Source organism: Sinocyclocheilus grahami, unplaced genomic scaffold, assembly GCF_001515645.1.
Source record: "Sinocyclocheilus grahami isolate Dianchi unplaced genomic scaffold, SAMN03320097.WGS_v1.1 scaffold167.1, whole genome shotgun sequence".
Taxonomy (NCBI): Eukaryota; Metazoa; Chordata; class Actinopteri; order Cypriniformes; family Cyprinidae; genus Sinocyclocheilus; species Sinocyclocheilus grahami.
In genome coordinates this window covers 1,924,733-1,932,583 of record NW_015505346.1, presented here as the reverse complement: position 1 = coordinate 1,932,583, position 7,851 = coordinate 1,924,733, and the positions used below count along the sequence as shown (strand labels likewise).

The window sequence follows — 7,851 nt, the reverse complement described above, 5'->3', positions numbered from 1 at the left end:
TCATATGCACATATATATATATATATATATATATATATATATATATATATATATATATATATATAGATAGATAGATATATAGATATAAAATGCATTATGAAACAAAGAAGGTCAGTGCTTGTGGGAATTACAGATTTAATGCCTTTGCTGGAAAAGTTATCTGGCAACTTTAGCTAATAGGTTTCACGTGTGAAAACGACTGTTTTTCAGAAAATGGCTCATAGGGATCTCTTACACTTGACTGAGAACACAGCTGAGATAGTATGTTATGTAGAGGTCCATGCAGTATTTTTTATGTGTTGCTCCAGTCGATACGGCTTGAACTCATACCGAAACTTAGCAACAAGGATGTAGCACCACACAAAAGCAAAGTTTTATCCATTTTTCAGAGTAACAAATTTGGGGTAGTATTTAGCTGGTCATTTGATCTTGGCAAGCCATGCCTCGATGCACGTAAAATAAACCTGCATTTTTGTTAGGCTACTGATAAGAGCCTTTTTTCATTTGCATGTGTGTACATGATTTAAACACATTATTTATTCAGATGTAAACCTTTTAATGAGGGGGAAAATATCACAGTAGTTTGTTTTATATTACAAGTTTTCTGAAATAATATGTTTGAAAATGCAAATAAGACATTATTGAATTAAATATGCATACAGATAAGAAATCTGAACACTGGATGAAGCCAGGTTCAAATTTCTTGTTTTATTTTGTAGACAAATTAAGATGTTTTTGTTTGATATTTAATTTTTATCACTCCATAAATCAAAAATGTTCTGAACAGCCAGAAGAATAAGAATCGTAACCATATTTTCAGGAATAAAGTGGTATATAAATCAAACTAATGTTATATGAAACCCCTATGTGAAAACTTTCAAAATATCAATAGGAATAAAACTGGAAAGTTTGGTCTATGTAAGTGTTACTGAAGTGGAAATTTGTGACTCACTGGTGCATTGGGGGAAAAAATAATTTGAGGAATTTGCCTTAAAAGATATGTATCATAATGAAAATATGTGTATTTTGGGTGTTTTCTTTCCACTAGTCTGAAATAAGACATATTATTGAAGCAAAATAACCCAAAATCAACCAGTGCCTTGAAAATAACAATGGTTTTGCCTGTACATACAGTATGAAGATACAGTATGCCATGTAGGTTATTAACATAATTTGTCAAAGACTGAAAATGAATATGAATTCCTCTCAAAACATGAAAACCTTATTTATGATCAAATGAATAATCAGATTTTTACAGCAAATAACAAGTGAAACTTACTGATGGCTTTGTGAGTTATTGCAGCGAGTGCGTTTGTTTTAGAAACTTTGTTCTTTGTCATTCCTGTGTAGTTGAATATTAGGTGACAGATTAGTCATTCAGTTTGACATAACTAGACCACAAGCCAGACTGACACATTCAACACTGAAGAGAGAGAGATAGAACACAATTCCATAATTCATACATAATTAACATGCTGCCATGTAGAAATGATTTATATATGTTTGTACAGCCAAATCAAAGCAGTCTGAACAATATTATCCTACCAAATTGCACCATGCAATATTGGAGATTATATTTTCTCATGTGACGTATCGAGGTACTATCACTAATCCAAATGTCGTTTTTATGAATACAGATGACTCTCTGGCTAAAATTAAACCTTGAACACATAGATCCCCCAGAAGCCTGATATTTTCCTCAGGGTCTGAATCTAGATTACCTCAGTAACTGTTATATCAGGTACAGTATACGGGCAACTCTCTGAGCCCTTCTAGAAAATGTGATGTAGCCTCTTGAGGGGGCCGGTTTATCCTGTGTGCCAAAAACTCTGAATAAATAAATGTGAATGCGCTAAAAATATGCAGCCCATGTCCATGGAGAGAGACATGGCTGTCATATCGGGCAGCTAGCATTAACTGTCTGGTCTGAGAGAAGAGTATATATCTGAAACCGAGGTGTTTGGGTTAAACCTCACTCTAGTTCCTGCAAACATCATACTGTATGTCCTTTCCACTATGCTGTGATTTACGGTTACTACTTCTGGCTCGGGTTAAAAGTGTGTTAAATGTGCCGTTCGGTTGCTCTGTTGTTATCCGCAGGTTAAAGCACATCTGCGTTCCGACTCTGAAAACCTTGTACTGTGCCGTAGGCTAACGGCTCCATGGAGACGCTCGCTGAGCAGAATTATCACAGTAAATACAGATGCTGAATTTTTATTGTCTCATTATGATGAGTCACCGCCTCGACTGAATAACGGACGAGCCGCGTAGCATGAATGGGCAGTTTGAGGACACGCTTTAATAATGTTAGCATCATTATAAAGCGAATGTTCTGCAGAGCATCAATTTTACTGAAAAACGGATAAAAATCACCTGACCCGAGAAAATTATTCTCCGTTGCGAGGAGAGTAGCGTTACACAATCTTTTTGTTTTTAGCTCTATTGATCACACTGTATTTTTCTAGGTCGTCAGCGATGAGGGTTCAAAGCCTGGCTGGCTCTGGGATGCATTTACCTCAAAGAAAATCAAAATGAGTGCAAATGGACACATCCGAAAACCTTACCATTCCTGTCAATGGAAATAAACATTAGGTTTCACCTCAAAAAAGGATTCTAGGTACCCAAAGAACTCATGGGGACCTTGAGCTTTCTCTTATTCATTTACTAAGACAGATTTGAAGCAGCTGAAGCTGTTGGCTTGCTAATGCGACTTGAGGAGAAAATGTAAACACATATGAACAAAGAGCAGGGCCCTGCGAGGCCTCCGCAACCATCATTTGCATTCCATCTGAACTAATAAAACTTTGCTGTGGTGGTCTGCAGCGAATATTGTTTAAAATAGGAAATAGAAAGCTCGCAAATGCACTCGTTGTTTGAGTTGTGTGTCATTTCTCAATAAATGTTTACCCACACCCACACGCAGCATAAATATTGAGTTACCACGTGCATGTGGGGTATAAATAAACTTATTTATACAAAGTTATTATAAATGGCGGCAGAAGTAGGATGAAGAATGATGTTATTATATCTAATCACATGTGGTGGTTCTAAATTTGCCCCCATTTTGCCAGTTTGTTTTGTTTGTGAAAAAAATATTCAACAGAAAGACATTTTAAGAGAAATAAATAGCTCATTCATTGCAATTAAAAGAAAAAAAGGTTTATTCCCACCTAAAAAAGACTGAAATTTTAAGCTTTAGGTGTTAATTTAAAATCAGAGTACATTTACAGCAAGGTGTCAAAAAATCTAAATTTAAATTGAATCACATGGCACTTTGCAATGCACTGCATTTTGCATTTGAATTTGAACAGGAAGTGTTATACAATAGCATATTTGACAAAGAGAGAGAAGATAATGTGATAATGGAGATGCTAAATCTCATCCTGCATGTCATTCTAAGCATAATTTTTCAACCTGTGATCTGAACTCATTCCAGCAGGTCTAATTGTTCTGCATTAAATTGCTAATGTACAAATGAACTGCCGATAACCAATCACAAGGACCGATGGGAAACATCCTTTTTTCCTATCATTTCTCATTTGCCCTCCTCCCAGTTATTTGGCTGAAGCCATGCATGAAGGTGCACAAATACATACGCGCAGGCTTACAAAGCCCACCTCAGCACATTTTAGCTTCCAGTCAGATTACCTTTGATGCGGTTACAATTCTGAGATTTATACATGCTGAATTTCACTTTAGGGATCAATGAACTATGTCTCGCTCTATTTTTCTATCTGCCTGTCTATCTATTTACATGCACTCTGCAGCCACCCATGTGAAGAGCTCTGCTGTACAGGATACGAGTGCTACTTCATTTCCCTCAATGCCTTTGCTTTTGCCAGGTCGCACAGGGGCCACTGCCTCGCGAATGGCTGTTGTGGGACATCGATCGCCATTGCTGATCAGGGTCACGGCGGTCAGCAAATTTGTTAATTCTGTGCAAGACTAGAACGTGATGTGTGTTACATTACAATTGAGGAGAACTGCTGCTGTTTGTTCCTTTAACGCTTCACTTCTGAACTTTGACCTTTATGGGAGGCTTTGACAAAATGACTCATCTTGATGAGTTTATTATTAATTAGCGGTGTGTTTAATTAAGAGTGACATATTTACTAAGCCGTGTCTTAGTAAGCAGTATAGGTAAATCTTAATTTAATGAAATCAAGAGGAGATTTCACGGTCGATGGAGTTTATTCATTGCCTGAACAAGCACATGTCGTCTACCCGGTGACTTTACAATTTTAACGTGCATTTATTGGAGAGGATGTGTGTGGAGTTTAACGCTAATTAGTGTAAGATTTGATTTGAGGTTAGATTTATATGGCATTTCTCCTTCTTTAGCAGCTTGCATCCACAGAGATCTGACTGGGAATATTTTCTCTTGTTTATTTCTATAGGCATTACTGTCATTGAGGTCATTAAGATTTTTGACTGCATTTATTTGATCAAAAATACAGTAACAACAGATATATTGTGAAATATTATTACAATGTAAACTAACTGTTTTCTATAGTAATATATTTTGAAATGTAATTTATTCTTGTGCTGGCAAAGATTTTTTTTGTGATGCATTATTTTCAGGATTCTTTGATGAATAGAAAGTTCAAAAGAACAGCATTTATTTAAAAAAAAAGAACAAAGATAAAGTCGTTACTGTCACTTTTGATTAATTTAATGCATCCTTGCAGAATAGAATTATTTAAAAAATCTCATTCACCCCAAACTTGTGAGCAAGAGTATATATGCACATATCTCTATATATTTGAGGTTTGTTTACACTGTCGTGTGGATAAGTGCCTTTTTTGACTGTGGAAGATTGAAAAACATTAGCTTGTCTCTCATTAGGCTGAATAACTTTGTGCAATATCACCTGTCATCCTCCTCAGCATCAAAGATTAACAGCTGTCTGCCTACAGGCCATATCTCAAATGAATATAATGTCAGTCGTACTGACAGCGAGAGACATAAACCATACCTTTTAATATCGACAGAATTGCTTTTTTTATTAATATAAGCATATTACATCAATAATGCCTTTCATGGAATGACCGCATTGATTTTGCTCTTCAGCTTACAGGGATCCCATAGATCTCCATGCGGTTGGTCTGCGGGGGAGCTTTATATATTTTAATGAACTGATAAGTAACCCAGCCAATGGTAATGACAGACTGGATGTGCATATTAATGGAATGTCTGGCATTGGAAAGTGAGGGCATCTGTAGAAATAATGCCATCTAGTGGTGAAAATGAGACCCAGTGATATTAAACATGCACAACACACACACACACCTATATCCATCAAACATGCTGGTGTCAGCATATATGCCAGAATTTAACGGCACATGCATTATGGATGACGAACAATGATGTTTGTCTCATGAGGTCTGAGGTCGTACAGTTGTGTGCTCAATTAAATGCCGATACATACATACATTATGTGTGTTACTGCTTTCTAAGCACATAATTATATGGAAAATATGTTCATCATGGAAGCAAGACTAGGAATCGCTGAAAGGTCATAGTGCTCAACATTTTCTGTGCTTTAGAATTTCTGGGAAAAAATGTTTTACAAATATTGCATCTGCTGGGGCACAACAGCTTGTCATTGGAGTAATATCCTTAAAGTGACAACTATTTAGCTAATCTACTCCTAAATGGTGCATATTAGTACCTTAATATGTATGCTTAAAGGGTTAGTTCACCCAAAGCATCCTAGGTGTATATGACTTTCTTCTTTCAGATGAATCCAGTTGAAGTTATATAAAAAATTGTCTTTGATCTTTCAAGCTGTTGAATGCCAGTCAGCGGGTGTTGCATTGCATTCAGTTCAAAAGAAGTGAAATAAAAAGCGCCCATCAATAAAAAAGTGTCTCACATGGCTCTGGGGGGTGAACAAAGGCCTCCTGTAGCGAATCGATGCTTTTTTGTAAGAAAAATATCCATATTCAAAATGTAATAATCACTTTAATGTAGCTTGCGCCAACAGTTGTACACGGAATCAGCTCCGGGAGCATGACGTTTGAGGTCGGCATTACGCATTCGCTGGTGAATCTCGTGAAAACCAACGTTTGTTAACAGGAGCAAAGGAAGCAAAGTTTCCTTACTTTAGCAAAGGGAAAACCAGTCTCCTCTTGGCTTATATCGAAATCCTCTGACGTTCTTCTTTACCAATCCTCGTTTTGTACTGCTAATTCGTGACCGTTGTTTTCTTTTGATCTCTCCTCTGCGATTCCGCGTCCATCACTTCAAAGCCGACCTGATACGTCATCCTCCCGGAACTGCTTCCGTTTATAACAGTGGGCGCAAGCTAGATTAAATCTTGCAGGACATTTGTGCTGTGGCGGGCTGGTCCTCTCCACCCACTTTTGTCCGCTTTTACAACCTAGACCTGGCTTCTACCCCAGGTTCCCAAGTTCTCTCTTCGTGATGTGCTCATAGGACACACACACAGGCAGGGACTTGGTAGTATGGCGCAGTGGGTATTCTCGTTCCCAAAGCGACTCGACGCCGCTCGAGTTCCTGAAGGGGAACGTCTCTAGGTTACGTATGTAACCATGGTTCCCCGAGGGAACGAGACGCTGCGTCTCTTTGCCATACTCCCTGCATCCCTGCAGGCGCTACTTCATCGAAGCTGGTTTGCGCCCGGCCGGATGTGCTTTTATGCTTTCTGGTGCTTACGTCACCCTGCTCGTGACGTCTCGCTGCTCCATTGGACGGATTTGACACGTGCTTCAGAACGCAGTCACGCAAGGGCGTTCCCAAAGCGACTCGACGCAGCGTCTCGTTCCCTCGGGGAACCATGGTTACATACGTAACCTAGAGACGTTTCTGCACACTATCATTGGACATTAAGAGTTTCACTTAACTTTTGACAAATTACAGCTAGTTATACGTAGTAATAGTAGTCATTGATGCCAGGTACACTCAAAAAACTACGTGTCACTAGGTCAACCTTTAAAAGGTTCACAGCCTTAAAGGGTTAGTTCACTCAAAAATGAAAATTAGCCCATAAATTACTCACCCTCAATGCATCCTAGGTGTACATATATGACTTTCATCTTTCAGACAAATCCAGTCGGAGATATATAAAAAATGGTCTTTGATATTTCAAGCTGTTTAATGCCAGTCAGCGGGTGTTGCATTGCATTCAGTTCAAAAGAAGTGAAATAAAAAGCGCCCATCAATAAAAAAGTGTCTCACATGGCTCTGGGGGGTGAACAAAGGCCTCCTGTAGCGAATCGATGCTTTTTTGTAAGAAAAATATCCATATTCAAAATGTAATAATCATTTTAATGTAGCTTGCGCCAACAGTTGTACACGGAATCAGCTCCGGGAGCATGACGTTTGAGGTCGGCATTACGCATTCGCTGGTGAATCTCGTGAAAACCAACGTTTGTTAACAGGAGCAAAGGAAGCAAAGTTTCCTTACTTTAGCAAAGGGAAAACCAGTCTCCTCTTGGCTTATATCGAAATCCTCTGACGTTCTTCTTTACCAATCCTCGTTTTGTACTGCTAATTCGTGACCGTTGTTTTCTTTTGATCTCTCCTCTGCGATTCCGCGTCCATCACTTCAAAGCCGACCTGATACGTCATCCTCCCGGAACTGCTTCCGTTTATAACAGTGGGCGCAAGCTAGATTAAATTGATTATTACGTTTTAAATATGGTTATTTTTCTTACAAAAATGCATCGATTCGCTGCAGGAGGCCTTTGTTCACCCCCCCGGAGCTGCGTGAGACACTTTTTTTATGGTTGGGCGCATTTTATTTAACTGCTTTTGGACTGATGCATGCAACACCTGCTGAGCGGCATTAAACAGCTTGAAAGATCAAAGACAATTTTTTATATAACT

The 7,851-nt window shown here is 38.4% G+C and overlaps 1 protein-coding gene across 1 annotated transcript in view; it reads right to left on the bottom strand.

Moving 5' to 3' along the window:
* Window positions 1–5,362: 5,362 nt before the first annotated feature.
* Window positions 5,363–7,851, bottom strand: part of LOC107593223 (protocadherin-18-like) — a 13,368-nt gene continuing 10,879 nt past the window's right edge. Inside the window, exon 5 of the transcript XR_001610062.1 lies at window positions 5,363–5,374. The gene's annotated coding sequence lies outside the window, so the exon portion shown is untranslated. The remainder of the gene's footprint in view (window positions 5,375–7,851) is intronic.